Genomic DNA, 26,689 nt, shown 5'->3' on the forward strand with positions numbered 1-26,689 from the left:
CTAACCTTGTCCCTTAGCCAGCATTTCCTGTCACGGTGAATAACCCTGTCTGCTGGGTATTAGGGCTCGGCGCCCCAGAGGCACCTCTGGCTCCTCCCGTGCCCATGTCCCCATGTCCCCAGTCCCCATGTCCCCACGCTGCCTGCTGTGGCCTCCAGCGTGTCCTGCTCTGGATGTTGCTGCTGCGACTGGCCTGGCTCTCCTTGTTGCCTGCCTGCATCTTTGTGGCAGCTTCCCTGGTCTGTTCCTCAGTTGGCCCATGGACGTCACTGCAGTCATTTGATTAGATAAGATCCTGTTGCCGGTAGATGTAACCGGTGTGTAGGTTCTTGAACCATCCCAGAAAGAATTCAGATGAGACATGGCGGTTAAGAAAGTGAAGTGAGGATTTACTAAGGCATAGACAGCACACTCTCAAGGGGAGAACAGGCGGGCTCAGGTGAGCAGCTGTGCTGAGTTTGTCTGGCAAGATGGTTATATAGAGGACAGTTGAATGGGTGGAATATTCATTAGGAAGTGAAGGGTTTGGGGTCATATTTCCTGGTTTCATCCCAACTCCACCTTCCCGAAGGGAGGAAGGATGTTTGTTCTTACTTAGTCCAGATTGGAAGTGTCATGGCATTGGTGCATAATGGGTACTTGTAATCTGCAAGGCCAATTTTTTGGAAATGAAGGCACAATGAGTAAAAGGTTGTATTGGGACACTGGAGATTCCTGCCTTTTCCTACCTTTCTTTGTCAGCCTCCAGGCCGCTTGTCACTCTAAAATGTGAGACTGCTTTTCAGCCTTGAGGTTCCTGCCTTTCTTTTCTACCCAGGGACCCCTGGTGCTTACATGATGTAGGGTTTCCTGCATTTGGCCCCATGCCCCTCATTTCTGCTCAGTTCCTGCCATTTGGCCTGTGTCCCCCTTTCTCTGCTCATATCTAGCTATCTGCCTGCTCTATAATCCTACAGAGTGCCATGATCTTTACGTTAGAGAACTGTATGTCGTGAGTATCTGACAAAATTGTGTTTTAGGAGTCTTGGCAAGAAAAGGTGAAAGTATGTTATTTATGACATAGGTATCTGGATGAAACTTCAGCGACTTGGGAAACACTTGATTATACTAGCAGTAGCTAACATAGCCCTAACCGTGTTAAACCATCGTGTCCTCACCCCGACCCGATGCAACACGTGGCAGGGGAGACCCCAGGGTGGAGGATGCTCACCCACAGCCCGGGGAAGGGCGAGCCCTTCGTCACTGCCAGGCTTTGCAAGGTCAGATGAGTCCCTTGGGGCAGCACCCTCCCCAAGGCCGACCCCTGCTGAGGGGAGAGCCTGCGCCATCCCTGCTGAGGCCTTTTCTCCCCCAGGACAAGGAGACCTGGGCCTGCTGAGGGGCGAGAGCTGACGCTGTGTGTCCTGAAGGCTGCCGCGTGTTGCCTTCCCTCCAGGACCAACTCAGGTAGATCCTGTCTCAGCCAGCTGTTCAGGATGCAGCAGCTGCTCACGCAGGTGACTTTCTAGAAGCCCTTACAGACCTGTAAGAAAGGCAGCCAAGGGACACATACGGGTGGCCCATAAAAGGGGAACTAGAGATGGCTTCTACGTGCACAAGGAAGATGTGCCACCAGGCCAGTAACTGATGAAACACAGACCACAAGTGAGAAAGACAAAGCCCGAGGGGAGGGAGGGAAAGTACTCTGCTGCCTCGATGGTCAAAGTGCGGCCCCAGGACCAGCAGTGACGGTGGCACATAGGAGCTTGTTAGAGGTGTGGGCCCTCAGGCTGCAGCCCAGTCCTAAGAAATCAGGATCCGCATTTTTAACAAGGCTCCCAGTGCTCCTCTGACACTCTGCTGGGGGGTGGGTTAAGTTGGTACAGCCATCCACTGGGCATCTGAGGACATGCTAGACTTTAAAATGCATGTGCACTCATATCTATATCTGTACATCCATTGATTAGCAAGTCATCTTGTGGGAATTGATCACATGGAAAGGCCTGAGGAAATGTATTTATAGATGCTCATTGTGGCTTTTTTTGGTTGGTCTTGTTTTTATGCTGAAAACTGGAGATGCCTCAGTGCCCATCATTAGGCAGTGTACCGGAATAGTAGCATGCCGTGGTGCTGTTCACAGTGGTGGTGCATGTGTGTGCCCCTTACCATAGAAACGTGAAAATGATAAAAAAAAAAAAAAAGTGTATTGCTGTGTACGTGTATCTGTAGATTTGCCACAGAGAGTGACAGGAGAATTTCAGCTTTTATTTTCTTTGCACTTTTCTGTATGGCTTTAGTTTTCTAGAATGAGCTCATATCATTTTGAATAGGAAAAAACCCAAAGCTGAAAAGATTTTGGACTGTCTACTGTTGAAAGACATTGTGCTAAATATGGGCAACCAGACAGTCCTTGTTTATGGTTTTTTTACTCTTTGGAGTCAGGGTGGGGAGAGAAAATGAACCCAGGTATCTCTGTCCCAGGTACACGCTCATGTGCTGTGAGATGTCTGAGCAGAGTTCACACGTGTCCTGGGGATGCTGGTGGCGGAGGGCTGGGGAGGGCAGCCTTTGAGGGCCGAGGCAGGCCATGGTTGTAGGGTGATGAGGAGTCCCTGTCCTGGGGGAGGAGACAGCAGGAGCACAGGCATGATCAGTGAGTATTGGGTCCTGAGCTTAGCAAGGAGCGCAGGGTTTATCAGTGATCGTGGGACTAAAGCTGGAGAGGTCAGTTAAGTCGTGCCCAGGGAATTGGACTGGCTGCTCTGTGGCCACCCTGGTGAGTAGCTACAGCAGCACTGAATCGGGGTTACCATCCCATGCTCGGGGCAGAGCAAGGGCTCCAGGTGGAGCTGTCCAGCACAGGGCTTGCCAGACCACCACAGCCACCTGTTTCATCAAGCTTTATAGAAACACAGCCATGCCTTCCTGTTTACACGTAATCTCTGGCCACTTTCACCCTTCAGCGGCGGAGGTTGAGTGGCTGTGACAGACCCTGTGGTCAGTAAGCCTAAACTGTTTACTCCCTGGCTCTTCAAAAAAAATTTACAACCCCTGGACTAGAGGATTAGTTGAATTTGTATCAGTGGGCTCGGGGCAAATGAGAAGTGCCAGACACCTCACCCAGAGCTGCTTAGATGAAGACAGTAGACATCACCCTAAGCACATGGCACATTCAGATTTGGTGTCAGTTTATGTGTGAACAAGGGGAAAGAGAACAGTCCCTGGAGCCATGGTGCACACTTGGGAGTGTTCAGAGCTGGCGTTTCTGAAGCAGTGAGTGCTCACCAAGGCAGAGAAGGGACCAAAACTGGACCAAGGGCAGAAGTCTGGGAGATTGCTTTGGTTGGCTCTAAAGAGACAGACAGAAGAACTAAAGAAGGACAGAGGCCAGGAAGCAGGGAGTGGAAAAGCCTTGAAGATTTTGGCTAGCTAACACTTGATGAGGTAGAAATCATATATCTGGTTTAACATGCTCAGTGCACTATGTTTTTTAGAAAAAAAAAATTTCTTCTGTGTAGCACAGGGAGCTATATTCAGTATCTTATAATAACCTTTAATGAAAAAGAATGTGAAAACGAATATATGTATGTATGTATACACATAACTGGGACATTGTGCTGTACACCAGAAACTGACACATTGTAACTGATTGTACTTCAATTTAAAAAAAAGTTAAAAAGAAATAGTAAAGAGATGTTTGTGGTTGAAAATGCAGTGTCATTCTTTGTTTTTAAATTCAGATGATGGAGCAGCTGCATCCCCTGACCTCAGTGACATGTCTCCTGAAGGCCTGCAGCCCCCAATGATCCTCTGACAGCAGTCACTGGCCTCGGCCACCCAGCCATCTCCGGTGAGGCCATATTTGACCAACAGGAGCTTGAGGTACAGTCAGTAGTAGCCTTGGCGGTTTTTATCCAGCACATGAGATTGTCAGCATTGTTTTTTGGTAGATGTGTAGGTAGATTTCCTCAAGGATATAGTCTGAATTTTAAATATGTCAAAATAATTCTTGTGACTAGGTAGGTGTTAAGCATGTTTGTCATAGAACGTTACAATACTGGTTAAAGAATGAATGAGTTAAAGTTTAATTCTACTTTGAATTTCTGTGATTTATTTGAAAAAGTCCGCTGGATTCAGCATGCGTTCATTGCTCACGTGTTCTCGGAGGAATCTTTTCCCAGGAAACAGTGTCGCTGAAAGAGCCCCGTGAAGCCTAGGAAGATGGCTCTTGCTGGTGTGTCTCGCTCATGCCAGAGCCTTTCCCGAGCTGCTCTGTTGAAGCCAGGCTCTCCGTCTACACCCTGTTTCTAAGCACGTGGTGCACTGCATACTCGGGGGTGGACTTGGGCATCTTCCCACTGACGAGGGGACACCTAACCAGGTCTGAGCATGATGGGGACTTCCATGGCCCACCACATGGGGGACTAGATTTCTTTTTTTAAACCTTCTTGCTTGCAGTACATCAGAAATTCTGGACCAAACATCAAAGACAAAAATTAAACCTTGAGAGCTTGATTTGGCAGGCAGAAAACACCCTAGTAGAGATCTGCAGAGACCAAGACCCTGCGTGGAGCCAGGATCCAGAGCGAGGAAGCGGCGGGTGCAGAGGGAGAAGGCGGGAAATGCTGGGCACGGGGGCAGCTGGGGAGGAGGGTGCAGGGCCTTCTGTGACCCCCACCGAGTGCCAGCTGCTCCTTAGGTCTGAACACCTGAGGTGAGAGGCCGGGTTAAAGTCACCCAAGCCCCTGCCAGGTGTTTTTTCCTGTCTGCCCTCCTGTTCCTTTCTGAGACTGCCGCTGTCATCTGGGGATTGCTAGTGAGTTTCTGTTTGTGTGTCTTGGCTTGCTGTACGGAGCTGTTTTAAAGATCAGGTGTGCAGCTTCATTGGGTCTGATCTGCTGTAACCCATCCAAGGAATCCTTTATACTTTCAGATCTCACGTTTCCGTTCGGTTCCTGTGTTACAGTTTTACAGGTCTCCTGATGGTTCTCATCTCTTCACCCTTTGTGTCACTTAAAACACATTTCACCCTTGATACCTGTACATCTTTAAACATATGTCTGATTGCTATATTAAATTTCTTATTTGCTGATTCTGACACTTGGGCCACTCACTGGTCTGCTACTGATTGTTTTTATACTGCTGGTTATAGTCAGTTACTGGTTCTACTTCTACACACGTCTAAACAACGTTGCTGTGTGCTGGGTGGTTTGGGTATTACGCTGTGTGGACTCTGGGCTCTGTAACTTCCTCTGGAGAACACGGAGCTTTATTTTTGCAGACAGTTCAGTGCCTGTCAGTTTTCCTCAGTCCTTGGAGGCTTGATTCTAGACTTTTTGGTGACACTTTATTTTTGTTTCGCCATCAGTCCTGGTTCCTGGACTCTGATTCTACAGGATTTATAATGTCTTCTTGAGGTTTCAGTGGAAACCTCTACATCATGACCACTGCGCTCAAACGTGGTTGGACTGGGACCTCGTGCCGTCTCCCTAGCCCTGGGCCTGCCTGCAGTTCCTTTATGCTGGGCTCAGCTTTGCAGTCAGCCAAGGAGTCACGGGTAGTCCGTGTGTGCACTTCGTGGTCCTCCCACACCTCTGCTTTCTCTGGCAGGTCCCTGGCTGCGGTCCTGGAGCGCCACCCCCATCACGGCTTGCCCTCGGCCTCCTTGTGGTCAGGGTCACACCTGTCCCTGTTTTTTCCAGGGCCTCCCTTCAAACTGTTTTTTTTAAATACTCTGTCGGGAATTCACAATTATTATCAGCAGAGGCTTAGTCTAGTCTGCTTCTTACTGCCAGAACCGGAACTCCTAACTCGATCTGGTTCTGGATTACAGGCTTTTAGGATGAAGCCTGTCACTTCCGAGTTATTCAGACTTCACAGCAAAACCCTAGGATTCTGACCCTTCCTAAGCCCTGGAAGGCTCAATGATGTCTTCTGTTTCTTCCTAATCCTTCCTCACGTGGTCAGTTTAAAACAAATAGCGAGACTCAGAGCTATGAGAAGAAGTAGAGCAGATGAGCAGGGAGTTTCAGGTGGTTCATGGAGGGGGCGAGGTGTCCAGAGGCAGGCAGTCCCCAGCTGCAGGCCCCAGTGATGTGTGGATTCATCGATTCATTGCAATTTGCTTCCCAATATTCTTTAGTCCTCTTGTTTTTTTACACCATGTTTAACCTCCAGAGAGGTTCTGTTACTCCTCAGTAGTTGGGGGTTGGTTTGGTGGCACATGGGATGGCTCTGTGCTGTCTGTGGCCTGTCCTACAGATGGAAGGTAGCAGGGGACTGTGGGCACAGCCTGGTCATGGGGAAGGAAGGGGTCCTTTTCTCTTGCCCCTCACTCTGCATTCACTCCCTCAGCTTGTTGCCACTCAGAGCTCAGATTTCAGGGCTGTGAAATTTCCTTAACGGACATTGCTGTTTGGCTAATTTACTAGGTAGGTTCTGTCTGTGCCAAAGAAGCTTTTTAACCATGTTTTTCCTCTGCATTAAGCTGTGAAAGTTGTCTGTGTCCTTGTTTACATGTTTTATTTGTTCATCTAAAAATACCTGGTAGGCCTGGGTATAGAAATACACTTCTGCACTGCAGTTGGGAGTAGTCATCTGTAATTTCCATTTTCCTAGACTCCCTGCTCCGCCCCCAGCCCTGCTGTCATTGGCGCAGGCCACTGCGCTGGCTGTGTGTCAACGTTTGGCTGTGGGGTCCACATGCCCAGCAAGCCCCGTGTGTGAAGCCTGAAGCTCTGGTGGGGCCACGCTGCCTGTCCCCGTGCCACACGTCCATCCCATCAGAGCAAAGACGCACCAGCCGTCGCTGGGTCCTGCCCTGCCTGTTGTGGTCCAGCTCATGGAAACAGGATTCCCTAGACGGAACATCGAGTTTGCGCTCAAGTCACCCACGGGCACCTCTGGGAACGCTGCAGGCTTGCCAGGTACTGTGTTTTCCATGGGGGTGTTCGACTTCACATGCCCACCTATTTGTGGGCCCCCCGGGAAATGCTGCCGTGCGCAGCTGGGTGTGTGGTCCTCACCGCAGGGCGCCGTGTGTGCCTGCTCTTAGGCATGGAGGCCGTGGTTGGGTGGCTGCTGGACAATGCTGACGTGCAGGTCACGGATCTCTCGGACACAGACACGGGGTCTGAGGAGTGTTCAGACGAGGAGGTGGTGGAGGATGTGAATGACACGGCCTATGCTGTGGTCAGTGCCTCCCTCGTGCCATCTGTCCTGAGCTCTGATTTCCTCCACACTGCCCCATGGGGCCCTTCTGGTTCTGCCAGGCACATGCGGAGGCTCCTAACTGCTACCTGGGTTTTCTGTGCCTTAATTACTTTCATTTTTAAAACAGACCCTTGTTCCAACATTGAATGATGTTGGGTAGCCACGAGAGGAGATGCTATTAAAAAATCTTTTTTTTTTTTAAATGGAGGTACTGGGGATTGAACCCAGGACCTCTAGGATGCTAAGCATGCACTCTACCTCTGAGCTATACCCTCTCTCTTAAAAATCATTATTTATATGACACATTGTCTTCTGATTTGAATGAGTTGTTTCATGGGATTGCTTTGGAAATGCCTCAGAAATTTTCTATACTTTAAGGTTTTGAGGTTAGTTCTTCATACTGTGCTGCTGCCATTAATCTTGTAAAAATGAAGAATTTTACAGTGAAAACACAGCATAATATTTCACACTTTCTATTTTAATATTAGAGATTTCATATACTTCTTTAAGTAGGTTTATCTGGTTCACCATTTTAAAAAATGTGTTTCTCTTTTGTAGTCTATTGGTGCTGTCATAACCGAGAGCCAGACTTAACAAAAAAACAGGCTGGTTTCCTGAGATGATGATTATGCTGTGTATGTGAGACAGAATAATCAGGTGAGTAGTTGTTTCAGGCTGGAGCCTGGCTTAGGTTTTCATTCAACAAATGTGTGAGCATCTCAGAAAATCAGAGACCTGGCAGAGGAGGGCATAGCAGCCAGCAGGGAGGCCTCTGTGTCTGGAGAGAGGACAGAGGAGCAGCAGATGGGGGGGCCAGCACCACAGAACAAAAGGAGGCTTGTCCGTAGTGACATGGCACAGGGTCCTGTGCTTCTCGGTCAGCCCCCTTTTGGACACTTCCACAGCCTATTTTTGCTTTTGAGGGGAGATGGAGGTAGTTAGGTTTATTTATTTATTTTATTTAATGGAGACACTGGGATTGAACCCAGGACCTTGTGCATGCTAAACACACACTCTACCACTGAGTTATACACTCCTCCATCTTTTGTAAAAAAATATCATTCTCATTGCCATCTAATTTAAATAATTTAGTTATGTTTTTTCAACCTTAAATCCTTCCTTTTCCTGCTTTAATTCTTTTGTTCTAGTTAGTACACTTCAGAGAAAGTCCCAGAAGTCATCTCATTCTACCTGTAAATATGTCAACATGTATCCCATATAGTTATATAAGGCTTTTATTTTTAACATAATGACCTGACAGTTGCCTAACATTGCCTGACAGAGTAAACAGTGATTCCTCACTGTCATCTCATAGCTAATGCTTGCTCAGATTTTCCCAGTTTTCTCAAAAATGGCTTTCTATAGTAATTCCTTTGAATTTTGATACTAACAAGATCATATACCTTACATTTGGGTGATAGGTCCCTGTAGTGTTTTTTAACCTAGAATAGTTCCTCCCTCCTTTTTTCCTTTTCATGCCATTCATTTGTGCTAAAACTACATCAGCCCACAGTCTTTCTCCCTCTCCTCTGTGTCTCCTGTACAGTCAGAGTGAGGGCTGCAGGGTGGTTGGGCTCAGGCTGCCCCTGAGCAGGAATGTATCGTAGGGGCCAGCACGCAGCGTTGCTGGTCATCACCATCTATTCTCTGTTAATATTGTTCATGTCACCTTCTAGATCCGTCACAAACTTTGTCATCCCTCCCAAATTTATTAGCTGGAGTTGTGTCCTTTAAAAAAAACTTTCTTATGAACTCTGGTCACTATAATATAGTTCATATAGGAAAGGCATAATAGTGGCTGTTTTTTGTTTGCTTGCTTGCTTGCGTTACCAATTTTCAGAATGATGAATTGGTGCCCTGGTACTTGTAAAGGTGACCAAGAACCTTTGTTTTGTCTATTATCATTATGATGAATTTATTGGCTTTTATGGATTTGATGTGTTTTAGCCATTTTTCCTCTTGATCATGTGGGAACCCACTGATCTTTTTTTTGTTTTATGGAAGTATAGTCAGTCTACAATGCTGTGTCAGTTTCTGGTGTGCAGCATATTGTTTCAGTCATCCATGCACATGCATGTATTCCTTTTCACATTCTTTTCCTTTACAGGTTACTACAAGATACTGAATGTAGTTCCCTGGGCTGTACAGTAGGACCTTGTTGTTTATCTATTTTAGTATCTGTACTAGTAGTATTAGAATTAGTAGTTAGTATTTAGACTCCCAACTTACCCTTCCCACCCCCTTGTCCCTCTGGTAACCGTTTGAGCTGTTTGTATGTTCTTGAAATTCAGCCCTTATCATTTGCATCATTTGCAAATATTTTCTCCCATCCCGTAGGCTGTCTTTTTATTTTTCTTAGTTTCCTTTGTTGTACGAAAGCTTGTAAGTTTGATTAGGTTCCATTTGTTTATTTTTGCTTTTATTTCTATTGCTTTGGGAGACTGACCTAGGAAAACATAGCTACAATTTATGTCAGAGAATGTTTTACCTATGTTCTCTTCTGGATTTTTATGGTGTCCTCTCTTATATTTAAGTCGTTAAGCCATTTTGAATTTATTTTTGTGTATGGTGTGAGGGAGTGTCGTAAGTTCATTCATTTCCATGCTGCTGTCCAGTTTTCCTAACACCACTTGCTGAAGAGACTGTCTTTTCTCCACTGTATATTCTTGCCTCCTTTGTTGAAGATTAATTGACCCCGTAGGTCTGTGGGCTGATTTCTGGGCTCTCTATTCTATTCCATTGATCCACATGTGTGTTTTTATGCCAGTGCCACACTGTTTTGGTTACTGTAGCTCTGTAGTATTGTCTGAAGTCTGGGAGGGTTATTCCTTCAGCTTCATTCTTTTTCTTCTGTGTTGCTTTGGCCATTGGGTCATTCGGGAGTCCATATAAAATTTAGGATTATTTGTTCTAGTTCTGTGGAAAATGTCCTGGGTAATTTGATAGGGGCAGCATTAAATCTGTAGGTTGCTTTGGATAGTATGGCCATATTAACAATATTAATTTTTTCCAATCCAAGAGCATAGAATATCTTTTCATTTCTTTAAATCATCTTTGATTGCCTTAATCAGTGTGTTGTAGTTCTCCACATATAAGTCTTTCACCTCCTTGGTCAGGTTTGTTCCCAAGTTTTTTTTGTCTTTGTTTTTCATGTGATTTTAAAAGAGATTTTTAAATTTTACTTTCCTTTTCTGGTATTTCATTGTTAGTATAAAGAAATGCAGCTGATTTCTGTATGTTAATCTTGTATCCTGCTACCTTGCCAAACTCATTTATCAGCTTTGGTAGTTTTTGTGTGGAGCCGTTAGTTTTTGAGTGCTCCCTTGCTTTATGGCACACGTGGACCTAGGCTCATGTTACGTATTTCCTCCCCCAGAGATCAAGACAGGCAGCTTTCTAAAGAGCCCTGGTTCTATGTATTGAGAAATGATTTTGAGATCATACTGGGTGCTAGAGGAACTTTCCTTAGAAATAGAATAATTGATTGATTAAATTAAAATTGATCACTCATCTATACACTGGACTAGACTTTTTACATTTAATTTTAATTTTAGGTAGGAATGATGGTTAGATGCTGTTGAACAGATGAAGAAGTTTGTGAAGGAGATGTGGGCAAAATTATCAAATTGGATAGAGATGGATTACATTGACCTCAGTGTGCAGTGTGATTGGCAGCAGAAAGGAGCACTTACTGGGTTAGGTACATTCACGTGGAACTTGTAGGTAGGAACATTCTTCATCTGCTTCTGAGTGAGATCTTTAGAGTTCCCAGAAATGAATGCTAACTATAGTTCATTTTTTATTGGAATCTCTAGGCTGTCCTCCACCAAGTTCTCCTCATATAAAGGCAAGATTGGTGGTAAAGTTCATGTGAAAGCCTCAGTCTTGACACTGAAATACAAGTGGGGGTCTGTGACTCAGTAAAATGTGGGGCTTGTGAAAGGTCATAGTACCTAGGCAGGAAAGCGCTGGGTGTTGGCTTTTCATCAACTGATGTAAACTAGGGCAGGAAAAACAAGAATTAAGCAAACCTTATGATATAAAAATAGTGTCCTTCTGCTTGTCAGTGCCCTCATGACCAGGAGCAGCCCTGCTGTTGAGGAGTCAGGTGTGTTAACTCCCTGCAACGTGGGAGAATGCACCATGGAGAATGCGGTGTCTCCATAAGTGTGTGAATGTGACAAAGTCTAAGGGGTTCGCATTGAGTATTTGGGGGAGATTTCAAGGAATTGGGGTAATTCTAAGAATGGATGTGTTAATAAATATTCCCTGGAGGGCAGAAATACTGAGTCAGGATGAGGTCATGCCTGGCAGGGAAGCAGTCGGTCTTACTCGCCAGGAGGGGACTGTGGTTGGGATTCGATTGGATGTGACTGGACATGTTAGAGTGGTTTTGTTTTCATCTCAATCTGTCACAGTCTCAGGCTGACCTTGTCTCATATTGGGGTTCTTGTTCTGTCAGTCCTTCTGCCAAATGGCCAGCTCCCTCAGTGTTGTTCTCTCTTTTTATTAATGCTGTATGAAAATTTAGGACTGAGTTTAAGAAATGGAAATGTAGAAATGATGGGTGTTAAGACCTGGAAACACAAAATTCTCCTCAGTTTATATTTAATGTGATATTGTTGAGATTTCAAATCACATGGCATACTATGTCCATTTTAACAGTTGCAAGAAAAATAATTAAATATATGCATGGTTTTATTTTGTCTTGAACACTTTCAGTGCCATTTTTGCTTTGTTTTGTTTCAGCTTTGTGGAAAGCCATCTTTCTGCCAGATAGCTTAGATTAGAAATGGCCGCAGTGCTGGTACTTCCTCAGTGGACAGGGATGTTAGAGTTTCTTAAGTTACTTAAGAACAAATGGCTTATTTAACATTTTATTTTGGTTTAACATTTTGCTTCACTTAAGAGATTCTTAAAAGCTTTACAAATCAAAACAAAGATAAATTTCAAAAATAACAACTTGGTTTAGAAGTTAATGTTTTCAGTAGCTTTCACCAAAGGGCAAGAGATACCTTAACGTTATTAATACAAATTTTATTCCCTAAGTTACTGAATGGAGTTTTTGGTTGGTGTAATTAAAAACAAACAAATAAACCTTCAATAAGTGGATAATTTCAAACAGATACAAAAGTCAAGATTATAGTATAATGAGCCTCCATGTGCCCATTACCTGACTTGAGCAGTTGTCAGCTCCTGGCCAAACCGTTCATCCATGGTCCCCTGCTTCCATTATTTTGAAGCTAATCCCTGATTGCTATCATGTGTTAGTTGACCCAGAAGTATCTTAGTATGTCTCTCCCAGAGAGAAGTTCTTTTTGTACAACACAGAAAACTGTAATGTAATGTCACGTGGTTAGGTATAGTTTTAATTTTAATTTTCAGTTTTTAGTGGTGAAAGAGGTGTTCCAGACAATTTCTATTCTGTCCTAGCTGTCAGTGCCAATGGGAAAGACGTTATTGTCAACTTCCCTTAGTCTCACTGAACTGCGCTCTCGTCAGACATGGAGTTGGTACCCAGTGTCCATCCTGGTATCACGTGAGTTTTTATTTTTATGTTGCTAGTCTTGTTTGGGAGGAATGGCTTTCTCTGGAATCAAGTTTAACAAATGACCTCATCTTTTTCTTATCAACCAATGGCTATTTAAAAAATAGGTGTGATGGCTGTGAGATGTTTCCTATCAATGGATCTCAATTCAAGTACTGTGACGACTTTGATTTTTGTGAAATGTGTTTCAAAACTAGGAAACACAACACCAGGCATATATTTGGCAGAACAGATGACCCACGTATGGTAAATGATTACGTTCTCTTTCCACAAAATTTATTAGTGAGATAATTATTGTGGAAACAAAGTTAGTTTTGATCTTTAAAGCTTATGCTTAAATGGTGAGCACTGTACTCTGTGCACAGTGAAACAGGAAAGCTGGTCCTACCCACCTGGTGAATTACTAGTTTTTTACAAGCAATGAGGAGGTCTCTGGAGCTAGAATCATGGGGTTTGTTCGCTTGTATTTCCATAGAAAAACAGTAAAAGGATCTCAAGAAACTAGTAAATGTTTTGTTGGATGGGATGTGGAATTGGAGAGATGGAGAGGGAGTCTTTTTATTTGTGTGTCTTTTATTATTTATTTTATCACTACGGCAGAATATAGACAACATAAAATTTGCCAGTTCAGTCACTTTTCAGTGTATAATTACAGGAATTTGCACATTAACCCCACTATTTCTAAACTCTTTTCACCACTGCAAATTAGGAAGGGATCCATTAAGGAATAACTCCCCTTTCTTCCCTCTACCAACCCCTGGCAACCTCTAATCTGCTTTCTGTCTCTGAATTTGACAACCCTAGGGACCTCTTATAAGTGAAACCACTCAAAATTTGACTTTCTGTGTGTCTGAGTTATTTCAGTCTGCATTGTGTTTCCAGGGTTCATCCATGTCATAGCATGTGTCAGAACTTCATTTCTTTTTGTGGCTGAGTAATATTTCATTGTATGTATATACCACATTCTGTTTATCCAGTCATCTATTATGGACATTTGGGTTGTTTGTACCTTTCAGCTCTTGTGAATAACATTGCTGTCAACATTGGTGTATGAATCTGTTTCAGTCCCTGTCTTTAATAAAACTAGGAGTGTAATTGCAGGGTCATTAGGTAGTTCTTTAACTTTGGGGAGGACTGCTAACATGTTTTTTATAGTGGCTGCTCCATTTAACATTTCTTTCAGCAATATATGAGGGTTCCAGTTTCTCCACATCCTCACCAACATTTGTTTCTTTTCTCTCTTTTCTTTTCTTTCTTTCCTCCGTCTCCAATATAAAATCTGAATGGTCATATTAAAGACATACTACCTTTAATTGAAAATTCCACCCACGAAGAAAACTCCAGGTCCAGATGATTTCACCAGTGAATCTACTACAGAAGGATAATTATGACCAAATTGAATTCCAGGAATGCACAGTGTGTGGCTTACTATTCATAAACCAATCAGTGTAGTTCACCACATTAGCCGAGTAAATCAGAAAACTTATGTCATTTCAATGGATGCAGAAAAAGCATTTAATAAAATTCAGCATCTGTTTGAGGAAAAAGTTTTAGCAAACTAGGATTAGAAGGGAATTTCTTTAACCTGATAGTCATTCTCAGTTAAATACCTACAGTAACCACGATACTGAAGAGATACTGAAAGCTTTCTTTCTGAGATTGGGAATAAGACAATAGCACCTGTATCTCCTCTGCTAATCACCACTGTATTGGAGTTCCCAGCAAGGAGAGTAGGGCAAAGGGAAGAGGGGAAAAAAAACTATTGAAGTCCCCAGTTTTGCTGGTAGTCACTTATTAAACAGTGCAGATAAATCCATCATTGCAGAACATTCTGCTGGACAGCACTGTTTGAGATAATGCAGATTCAATCAAAACCCCAGCATGAGTTTGTTTATTTTGGTGAATTTGATGAGCTAATTCTAAAACATAGATGGACACACAGAAGGCTAAGGGTAGGCAAAACATTCTTGAAGAAGAACAAAATTCTCTACTAGATACTTAAACTTCTGAATATGTTATAATTTAGACAACGTCTGGTTCTTAGGCAAAGACATAAGAAATCTAGGTAAGTCTGCATACAGCAGATCAAAGAATCCAAAAACAGATCCAGGCATATGTGGGAATATGATTTATGATAAAGATGACATTACAGGGCATTGGGGAAAGTTTGTCCTTTTAACAATTGGTTCCTAGTTAATTGGATGTCCATTCTGGGGGAAGTGAAACTTGATTGCTATCACAAACACAGAAATCAGATCTAAGGGCATTGCCCGTCTCCAGGTGTAAATGGTAAAACTGAACTTCTGGAAGATAACATAGAATTTCTTCATGACTTTGATATAAGGAAAGATTTCTTAAAACAGCAAAAGAACTAACTTTAAATCAAAAATTGGTGAAATTAAGAGATCACATTCATAAAAAAATAACATTAAGAGAGTGACAGTGCAAAGCATCTGTAATCAATAAGGGCTTACATCCAAAATATGTTAAAAATAGACTTTTTAAAAAATGTAGAAATTTGTACGAAAAAGACTCTTCATAGAAATGTGGAAAAACAATCTGGGCATTTCACACAAGTGGCCAGTAAATAAATGAAAAGGTGCTCACAGTCATCAGGAAAACACATTAAAATCACAATGGAGTACCAATACACTGTTGTGGTTGAAATTAGAGATACTGATGATTCCAGGTGTTGGTGAAGGAATGGAGTGGAGCACAGGGAATTTTCATAAACTGCTAGGGAAAAATTAGATAAAAAACAAACAAACAAAAAGGACAGCATCTCTGTATATGCAGAAAGACGTATAACAAAAATCTTCCCAGTGGCAGTATTCTTAATAGCTCTGAACTGGAAATAATGCAATGTCAGACGAAAGAAGAATGGATAAATAAATCGTCACCTGTTCATACAGTGGGGTACTATAAAATAATGATAATGAGCAAACTGTAGTTTGTTTAAACAAATTCACTTACATAAAGTTAAAACTAATCTGATTATGGAGGTCAGGATGCTAATGACTTTTGGGGGAGAGAGAATTCAGCATTGACTGAGGGGTCGTGAATCAGTGGTGGGGTGGTTCTGGGAAGACGGCAATTTTTATTATTCCTGCCTGACAAGTTCAGTTGATGATAATTGTTTAAGTTGTATTCTAATTTCTGTATTTTTATATGTATAACAAACAAGCTTAAACATAGAATTTAATAATAGCACTGATAATAGAAATCAAAATTAATTTTTTTTAAGAAGTGGTTGTTACATGCCGGGTTCTATTCTGCGTGTCTTCTTGTGCTATCTCATTTAAGCTTTGTGACAGACCTAAGGGACTGGGGTTAGTGTAATAACTCCTCTGCTGGAGGCAGGGAAACTAGGGCCCAGAGTGGCTGTCCTTATGATGCAGGGCCTTAGTCTTTTTACTGTTTATTCCTGAGTTGTTTGTATATCAAGGATCTCAGTTCTTTTCACATATATTTTTATTTATTTATATTCCTTCCCAGTTTTCTTTTGTTTTTTAACATGCAGATTTAAGCATACACCCCCCACCCCCGCACCAATTATTTGACATTAGATTTCCAGTTGTTTGCTATTGCAGACAGTACCAGGTTGTATTGTTTCCTGTCTTTGTGCACAGCATCTACTATTTCCTTCAGATATAATCCACCCCCCCGTTTTAAACTGAACAGAGTTGCTCTACATAATTGAGTTAACTGAGTGTATTTTAAATTCTGATTAATGAATTGTTTAGACAAGTTACCCCATTTGCCATGAAGATGTGGTCCTTTTACGTGTTTAGCAGATGTTTATCAGTCATACACTCTGGGTCAGTTAAGGGCCTCGTGCTGTGAAGGAGGGGACGGAGGCCGAGGTCTAAAAGCAGAGCTAACGCAGGTGATGTGCACGTGTAAGCGGGGGGGTGAAGACTTGAGATTTGCACTTTAGAAAGGCCACTGTAGCCATCTCACTGAAGAAATACAGAATTGCAGATGGGCAAGGTAAAGACAGAGTGAGCTGTTAGGGATTTGCTCCAGTTGTCTGAGTGCGGCATGTGGTGACGGAGGCGGGAAGGAGAGGTGGTATCCGAGAGTTCTGCAGGAGGTGGGATCAGCAAGGCGGGGCTGTTACTTGCGTGAGGTGGTCTGTGGACGAAAAGAGCTCTACTGTGACTCCCAGAGCCTTGATTCTGATTGACTCGGTGGGAGACAGTGGCATTCGCTGTGGGAGAATATAGAAGTGGAACTTCTATTTTGGGGGGAGTTGAGCTTTGTTGTCTTCAGTTTGCAGAATCCGTGCGACATTCAGGTAGAGGTTGTATGCTCCGCAGGAAGGATGCTCGTCTCTTCATCGTGACTGAACTGTCAGTGCGGTGACTGCAGCAGATGTTAAGCTAGCTATCAGTGCCAGAGCTGTTCTCAGTACTTTACACGTAGTAAAGTACTCAACCTTCGCCACAGCTGTTTGAGGTACATATTATTATCATTATCAGGACATTAGGTGTGCAAGGCCACCCAGCTGGTGGAGTGTGGAGCTGAAATTTCAGACTGTAGCAGCCTGGCTAAGAGTCTGTGCTCTTCACTTTTTGACCAGTGCTGGTGTGTGTTTTGAAACAAGTCGGCTTGAGAAAAAGTACCATGGTGCTGAACAGTGTGATGAGAGTTCGCTGGTTTACTTAAAAAAAAAAAAAAAGGTATTCTGGGCCAGTGTTGGTTGACCAGGGTTTTATGCTTTGCCTTCTGGCTTTAGTTTGTGATTGAAAGTTTTGTTGACTGTAAGAAGAAAAGTCTTTCTCTTTTCTTAAGGAAAAAGTAACTTTTGTTAGTTAGCTAGCAAGTACTTTTATGGACCAAAATGTTAATTTTCCATGTCTACCATGAAAAATCAGGACCATGGTCTCAGCCTACTTGAGAAATAGTTATTGATTGTTCATTTTGTGGCAGGCTTGCCTGGTCTAGGTTCTCTTGGGACTGTGTAAGAAGCGTCCAGAGGAATACAGCAGCCTGTGAATTTGTTTCCATGTATTGTGTGCTCAGCCTTTAATGACCTGTATCAGTGGCGAGCACCGTTAGGACGATTTTCTCACCTGCTTTGGAGGATGCCGGGGGGACTGATTGCCGTACACCTGGCAGGTGCAAAGCAGAGCCTCAGCAGTGCTCCTCTGAACTGATTTCTAAAGAGCTGCCCCACTGGACAGGCCTGGTGCAGGCATTCAGAGATTACTTTTGCAATTTACAGTTCTGAACTGATGAAAACCTCATATGTGAAAATGAGTATTAAAGGTTGTTTCCATGCTTTACAAAAAGATGTGTTTTAAGATTTTCTCTTAAAACAGATTTATAGATACTCATTTTAAGCACTACTGGATTCTATACCATTTAATGTACAACAGTTGTGTTGAGTATCATATCCTTGTTGGTAGCATTAAATGTTTTTAATATAATTGAACATCCTAAAGTTCTTAATTTTAGGAACTATCAAATAGGTCAGAAGGTACAAACATTAGGATATGAATGCACCCTTTAAGCCTCACTTACTGTCTTCTTGTAGGAGAGACTTCAGCATGCAAACCTTCATCTGTTCGGCTTGCACTGTCATTTTCATTCCATGCTGCTGGCCTTCAGATGGCTGCACAGATGCCCCATTCACATCAGTACAGTGACCGTCGCCAGCCAGACATAAGTGACCAACAGGTTTCTGCCTTATCTTACTCTGACCAGATTCAGCAACCTCTAACCAGGTAAGTTTACGATGTATCAGAAATGATTTGTTGGGATGGTCATTTATTCCCTAAAATGGTGTAATAGAAAACAGGCAAATACCTTAATGGTTTTCAGTTTTACATGTCACATGGGACTTCAGATGAACAAAATACAATGTTAAGAAGTTTGCATTAAAATTTTTGTTGGTTTTTCTCTCTTTCCCCTGTGTTTTTCACTTTAATTAAAAAACACATGTAAACATAAGCACATTCTCTCATTTTGCAATAAGGGGGGGAAGTTATTTCTAGAGAATATTAGTTAAAGAAACTGAAAACTGATTTTTAGGGAAAGAACGTTAAGTAGAAAAATATAAGTTACAGGGAAACAAGTCAGATTCCATTATAGCAAACTTACGGAGCTGATTTTATGTTGTTATAAACTACTTTATACACATACCTACAAATAAACGTGGACCTCCTTAAAATTAATGTAAATTAGTTACGCTGCTCATTCTAATATTCAGACTCGAGATTCAGTAATTTTTCATAAGAATAGTATACAGTGAATAAATGCTGAACCCTCTTGACATACATACATATATGCATGTGTGAATGTATTTTTACTATCTTCCTGAATTAACTGCATCTACTATGTTGATTTTTGGTTTGGGAAGAATTTTTTTTTTTACTAGCTATAGTTGTGGTAAAGTTTCTTTCCCCCTGAGGTTGAGTGTGTGATGAGCACTGAAAGTGGCTGTTTTTCCATGTACTTAGGAATTTGGTTTTCCACTGTTTATTTAGGTCTTTTAATATGATCAAAAACTTGGAAAATTTCAGAGTGTTTCTTTTACTGGATTATTTGAGGGAAATTAGTTTTTCCTAACTTACTATGTGGTTTTAATAAGCTGTTGGCTACAGTTAAGTAACGCCATTATTTGAGGACACCCTTGTATGTATTAAAATAAAATATTGTTAATAGTGGACCTGATTCTACAGTTATAAAATGTATTACAGTGTGTAAGTAACATTCACAATAAAATAGTAAGATAAATTATGGCAGGAATTAAGAATTCTTTTATGCAGTAAATTGAGGAATTGTATGTTTGAGAATTAGAGTAGTTGGTCAAAATTGGAAAGTGTGTGTGTACCAGAAGAAAATTCTCTGGACTTCCACACAGTAGTAATAGCATAATGATCTGTCTGCATTGTACTTGTAAGAAGCAAGTATGTTTGGATTCATTTTCCTGCTTGTTCAGAAGCAACCTATCAGGCAGGCTGCCTGTTTTTAATCTGTTTTGCAGCTGAAGGGACTGAGCTCCCATTTGTGATCTCTCCAAGTATGTAGGCAGTAGACTCTGGGGTCCAGCCCAGGCTTCTTTCTTTTTAGATGCAGTGCTCTTTCCGCTCTAACCCCCGGCATGTGCAAAGGACTAGGAAAAACCCAGTCCTTTAAACTTATTTTTATGGTTGTATTATTGTAGTAGATCATCTAGTTAGCTAGCAAAGTACCTATTTTTAGATACAACTGACATCTTATTTGTGGATTATTTTCAAATAAGAGATAAGTTAATTTAGTATCCATTTTAAGCTGTAAAATATTTTTAGATTCATATTGTGTTAAAAAAAGTCTTTAAGTAATAATATTCAGCCAGATATTTTTGCCAAACTCCAGAAGTTTCTGAACCAAAGGCAGTCAGATTAAAAGCTTTCTTCTTACTGAAGTGTAAAACACTAAAACTGTGTGCTGATGTGGCCTGGTCTACCAGACGTGGGTTCCAGATCTTGATTCATGATCTAGTTGTGTGACTTGAGTCAGGCCACATGGACCCTTCTCTCTGTTCCTTGAATGTAAGGTTGGACTAGACTCGACATCCCCCCCACCCAAGTGCTTTCTAGCTCTAAACTTTGGTAATTTCATTATTTGATTTCCACTGTTTCTTGTTAATCATCCTATCAGTGTCTTTTCAATAAGGTTTATTGTACAAGTAAATTGAAATGAGCTTACTTGAACATTTCATTTCTGGTAATTAATCTTTCTAATATGAGTGTGTTTCACATAAATTTAAACACAGTTTTGTTCAAAAGATAGATGTAGTAAAAGTGTAGAAAAGTATGGTTACTGTTTGAAATGCTGAGTCTGGGCTATTACAGTTTTTACGGCACCTTTCATGGTTCTTAAACTGTGTTCTGCATGTGTGTTATGTATGCTGTTCAGCTTTATTAATAGGCCTCAAGATAGCAAGAATGGCAGGATATAGTGTTTCTTACTCTTTACTATATATAAAAATATGAAGTAAATGTAAATAAAATGGATGGAATAGGTATTATTAAACTAGGAAACAATTTTTTTAATGAAGTCCTGGCACTTACACTATGGAATCTTTCAAGAAAAAAAGATTGTTTTAGCTCTTGTAACTGATCTAAGCAGGAGGTGAGAACTACTGCCTTTTTTTTTTTTTTTTTGGTCTTTGTGATCTGTGTCTTCACATAGAAAGGTCAGGAGATTTAGAGCCTTGGGGGTGTGGCTGTTTTGGGCTCTCAGAGCCAGATAGCTGAGGCGGCAGGAGAATTATCTCAGCAGCCATCCCTTTTGCAGGGAGGACGTTGAGCAGCAGTGTGGAGGGGAGCTCGTGACCTGCAGCAGCTTGGTGAGCTCCTGGGTCCTCTGAACCACTGGGTTTTTTCACCCAGCTGGGGAAGGGAAGAAGGGAGCTTGTTACATTACATCTCCTGACTTTGTGACTGTGGAAGTTGGAAGTGGACAAAGCATCAGATGCTTAGGGCTGGTTTGAGTTTGAGTATAAATTTGTAACAGTGTATTTGGAAAAATTATTTTCTAATTCTGGATTTGTGATTATGGCATTACAGTAGTGAAAAACAAAATTTGATTACCTAACATGAAATCACAATGAAAGTTAGTGAAGAAAGTGTTGTTTAGTTTGTAGGAATTAATTTGTTCTTCCCATGTGTTTTGAGCATCTACTCGGTACAAGGCACTGTTGGAAGCACTGAAGTACAGTCTGATGCAAAGGCCAATTTTTTGTGGATGGAATGCATCTGGTTTATATATACATACGTTCCTGAAATAGTAACTTCTGTTGCCAAAAGTATGTAAGAAAAGTAAGATATTTAGAATTAGCTAATTGACTTGGCCTTGTAGGCAGTTTGGCCAGTTGTGAAAAGGTTAGCAGTGTCGTGACATGACAAGTGCACAGTGCACATTTACACACTGTGTGCATAAAAATGTGGTAGTCAGAATTGCATTCATAGCCAATTTCAGGTCTGTGCAGTACATTAAAAAATCTTTTTGATTGTGTGATTTTGGTGTTTTAATTGAGCATAGTTACTCCTGGAAAGATGTAGCCATTGGTTCTTTTTTCCAGTGTTTGAAATACCAGTGGAGTTGTAAGTGGGCAAGTTGAAAACTTAAACATATTTATAGTTTTGAACATAACTGATTTTAATAAATGCATATGTTTATTTTATTGGTACATATTATGCATGGCTCAATTATTTTGCCCAACAAATAGCCTAAAAATGATTCTGCCAAGAAGCTAGAATAGACTCCTAAAATTAATAGGGAGCCCCTGGCCCAGTGCTGTGATTCAGAGCGTGGGGTTGGGTGTGAGACTGCCTTAGTTCTCTTCTCATCTGTATTATTTTACTGGCTCTAGGACCTTGGTCAAGTAACATTACCTCAGGAACACAGGTTTCTCATTTGTAAAATGGTGACAGGAACATTACTTATTTTCATGAGATTGTTGAGAAGATTACATGAAAGATGTAAACGTATGCATGCCCAAAATACAGTGTATAGCAAACACTTGCTGCTACAGTTATTATTTTATTAACTACTTAAGTAATTCATTTGTTTCTAATGATAGTTATACCTTCTGTCAACGCTTACTACAGTGGTAATGAAGTATTTCACTGGTTGAGATTTTGTGAAACCTCACAGTGAGGCTGCACTCCAGTAATCCAAGAAGGGTCTTGCCGAGAACATTACCTGCTTGAAAACAATGCCAGTGCTTAAAAAATAGGAAAGGAAATAGATTATGAGAACCCTGTTTCATTACCTTAAATGCTTACAGCTTCATTTGCATGAAAATAATTGACTTGCTTATACTGATATTGTCTGTTCCTTCAGTCTCCAAGGACTGGTATGAGAGCCAAATATTCTGTGAACCTAGTTGTACCTGTTTATATTTAAAAAAAATAAAACAATATTTATTTAAAAAATTAATTCAGATTATCTTAGTAAGTCTTACTATATTTTCAGACAAATAGTTATAATCACTGTTTGTCCCCTTAAAACCTATTTGGAACTTTGAGAAGGAGAGATCTTGGGGAAAGATAATTATTAACTGAATACAATAATTCAGTGAATTTACTATCTGGGTAACAATGTTTAGAATTTGAGTATAGATGCAAAGGAGACTAATGTTAAAATTGGTTTGATCACTGCTGTGGTCACTCCATCTTCTCATGCTGCTGGGATGGTGATTCTTTTCTGTTGCGTCCATTGTTATCTCTACCCTCCTCTCTTCTTTTTTGTTAGTGTGAGTTAACTTGGTTAATTTTCCCAAGACTCCAGACATTTCTGTGAGGCCTTAGTGTGATGTGTTTGCTTTCTCTCTGCCCCTTGAATTGACCAGAGTGTCCTTTGAAAGGGGCTGCATCAGGGGCTCCTGGCTCAGTAGATTTTGCTGGTATAAATGTCTGTAAGAGAGCTAGACAGAAATCCAAGGGTGGCTAGTGGTAGGGACTGTAGGTACCTTGATGTAATTAATTGGTTTTGAGGATCAGGATCTCTTGGCTGCAAGAAGCCCCACTGGGAACCCCTTTACTGAGGCTTGCCACGTGGCAGAGTCGGGTGGGAACAACAATCCAGCATCATTGGCGTGCTAGTTGCAGCGTCCCTGGGTGTGCTTGTGTATGGAGGACATTCGTGTTCCTGCTCCAGCCCCCGTCTAGCAGGAAGCTCACAGTTGTACTCTGACTGCTTACTGGTTGGCGAAAGACATGGTTTAGCATTGCACTGGGAGTACGGCTGAAATGGGTTTTTTAAAAGAAAGTTTCATTAGCTTTAAGGTGTCCTCTGGAACTTATTTGTGGTTAGCTCTTAGTAATAATCAGAAGTAGAGATACTGGTATTGTGGATTCATTTGTTTATTCAACAGATATTTATTGAAGAACCTACTGTGTGCCAGGCACCGTTGTAGGCAAAGGTAATACAACATTGAACAAAATCCATGTGCCACACAGAGTTTTATTTGTACTGGAAGGAGAACAAACCAAAACCAGTAAATGAGCAAATGTATACTAGCATGTCAGGTGGTGATAACTCAGCAGGGCGGGGGCGAAGGGAACGTGGAGGGCAAGCCCAGATGCGTCAGGTGGAGGGCATGCTTTACTCAGTTATGCTAAAGAGTGAGTGCAGATTTCAGCCTTGCTTATATTATAGGCAGATGCTTGTTGGAGGGCAGGCTCTGGGGGTGTTGGGAGCTGCACTTCTGCAGCACCAAACTCCATCTCTGCCCTGTGACCAGCTTGCTTCATGGTGCAAGCTGGGTCCTAAAATCTTGTCTTAGGAGGCTGGAAGATGAGTTAGTCTTTGCCTGCTGTGAACCAGGTCAGGCTTAGGAATAATTCAGAAGTTCTTCCTCGGCTAATTGTATGGTGGAGAAGCCCTCTTGGGCAGCATATCATGCATGTCTCCTGAACCAGGGGTATGTCTATAATGCTGTTGTTTAATTTGGGGAACAGAACTGAAGCCTTGGGCAGCTGGGCACATTATCTTCTCATTTCATTTATTTTTCTGGTGGTTGTCTTCATTGGATTCCAGTTAAAAGAGATAACTGAAACTTCTAATGTAGATGTCTTTTTTTAATAATTCATATACACAGGTTACAAAAGAGGGAATTCATGCCAGTACAGTATAGTTAAAGTGCTAGTCTTTTCTGTCTATTTAAGGTGATGCCTGATATTGTCATGTTACAGAGGCGGATGCCCCAAACCTTCCGTGATCCAGCTACTGCTCCCCTGAGAAAACTTTCTGTTGACTTGATCAAAACATATAAGCATATTAGTGAGGTAAGACTATTGATTTGTTATAACACCATCTACCCTGCAATAGAGTAGGGGAAAGAAGTTATTTTGTGATGTATTTAAACATACTAAAATGTTTTACTCCCAATGATTTGTCATATTGACGACTATTATGAAGACTGGTAAGTTAATGACTTATAGATAGTATAATTATGTAACAGAAAGAAGACATATTAACATGGACTACAGAAAATTAAGATAATTGTGGATAACTTTCCTTCTTTTTCAAAATGTTTAATATAGGCTGAGTTATCACTTCTATAATAACCCCTCTTCAAAACAAAGGAAGAGAGGGAATAATGACACTGGAAAAGCCTGAATATGTTAGAATTTTGCTTGAATTTTCATTTACCTGTTTCTCCTATTGCTGTGGATGTCAGGAAGCTCTGAGATGTATTTAGTACCCAGGTAACAGGCATCTGGCCTAGTTTATCTATATAATTTTCTTTTTAAATTGATATGTGTTTTTATCTGTATCTTTTCATTGTAAGATATCCAAAAGCCTTTTTGGTGGAAGTAAGTATGATTAAAAAAAAAATGCACTTTGAATTACTCATCTTCCAACTTGACTCTCTGCCTCCAAAAATTATTTTTCTGGTGTTGTCTTAGACCTCTGGCATGATTGTTACTTGCTTCTAACCGCAACTTTAGCTCTGTAATTAATTATTAAATGAGCTTTTCTGGAGAAGAGTGCCTGTGCTTTCTTTCCTTTTCTGGGGGGGGCTTACATCTTTTCACACTGAAGGCTTATCTTCTACCAGTGTTAGAGCCACTTATCTAAAAAGACGATCTTATGTGTGTATAAATTTTATAATAGTTTGATGCCATTTAATGCCAGTATTTATGTTACTGTGGCATTGTGGCAAGATAAAATTGGAATGAATTCAATGAGGAACACTTCTAAATTGGATTTTGTACATAATTAATGTGTTATAAAAGATGTGCAAACCAGCTTTTGGTTATCTGAAAATATCTGATAAAATAGTTAACACTTTATTAATGTCAGTTTGTTAATATCTGATAAATTGTTAAACTGTTAACAGTAACTCTGTTGAAGCTTGTTTTTAACTGTTTTGCTACCTTGTAAACTAGAATTTTTGTGATGTTGCCCCTTGCAGTGTAATTTATAACTTCCTCAGTTAGTTACCAATCACTTGGACTATTGCCTAGTCCACCTATTATTTTTTACTAGTCTTAGAAACTATAAGCAAAACAGATATAAGGAAAATAACTCATTTTGTGATCAACCACAAGATTCATGGCCTTTAGTGTGTGTGGGATAGGTAGGGAGCATATCTGTTTCTCATTAATGTGTTGTTATAGGCTTAAAAACTGGGCATGTCTCAGAGGCCCCTTTTATATTAGTAAAACATCAGTTCATATACATTTAAACTTTCATTTTAAAACACTTTTGCCTTAGGATCAAATATAAAATTGGGATGGACTAGAAGGGGGCATGAAGGAACTTGAATATAAGGAGGATGAAAATGTTATTTTGTTTGGCATTTGTTGATTGCATCAACATGTGCAATTTTCCAAAATCCCTCATATGATACACTCTTGAGATCTATGCCATTTCACTGTATATAAATTATATCTTGGTTTAAAAAAATAAATGTAGATCAGGTCCTGTTACTCTTCTTGAATGGGAGGCGTTGCTCCAGTCACTTAACATCTATTTATAAAATGTATAAACTGTATAATTCTAAAGGGAATTTTACTGCAGAAAATTTCTCTGGTTATATATTAGTGTTATTCTGTAATTCAAATAGCAACTAAGGAAAATTCTTCATTTCATTTGTGTGTGTGTGTGTGTGTGTTAAAGAATAAAAATTCATCTATTTTCTACTGATAGCAGGTTTGTCTCATATATACTCTTGATAAATGGTGTGCGCACGCCCCACACCCCCCCCCCAGTGATTTTAATGACACACTTAACACTGCGTATTCTCATTTCAGGTTTAATAAGCAAAAAAGAAGCGAAGACACCAACAAGGCCAGGGAGACGATTCCAGTCGTAAGAAGGAGCAGAGGGTTTATAATGATGGTTATGATGATGATAACCATGATTATATTGTAAAAAAACAGAGAGAAGTCGATGGATCATTGCAAAATTGACTCCTTGATAGGCAAAGGTTCCTTTGGACAGGTA

At 41.1% G+C, this 26,689-nt stretch overlaps 1 protein-coding gene across 1 annotated transcript in view; it reads left to right on the top strand.

Annotated features, from left to right (window-relative positions):
* The window catches only part of LOC141575758 (uncharacterized), an 81,156-nt gene extending 54,516 nt beyond the window's left edge, over positions 1-26,640 (top strand). Inside the window, exons 12-17 of the mRNA XM_074355956.1 lie at positions 1,355-1,496; positions 3,720-6,905; positions 7,750-7,848; positions 18,279-18,468; positions 24,430-24,522; positions 26,497-26,640. The gene's annotated coding sequence lies outside the window, so the exon portion shown is untranslated. The remainder of the gene's footprint in view (positions 1-1,354; positions 1,497-3,719; positions 6,906-7,749; positions 7,849-18,278; positions 18,469-24,429; positions 24,523-26,496) is intronic.
* The last annotated feature ends 49 nt before the right edge of the window (positions 26,641-26,689 follow it).

This window comes from Camelus bactrianus, chromosome 32, assembly GCF_048773025.1.
Source record: "Camelus bactrianus isolate YW-2024 breed Bactrian camel chromosome 32, ASM4877302v1, whole genome shotgun sequence".
Lineage (NCBI taxonomy): Eukaryota > Metazoa > Chordata > Mammalia > Artiodactyla > Camelidae > Camelus > Camelus bactrianus.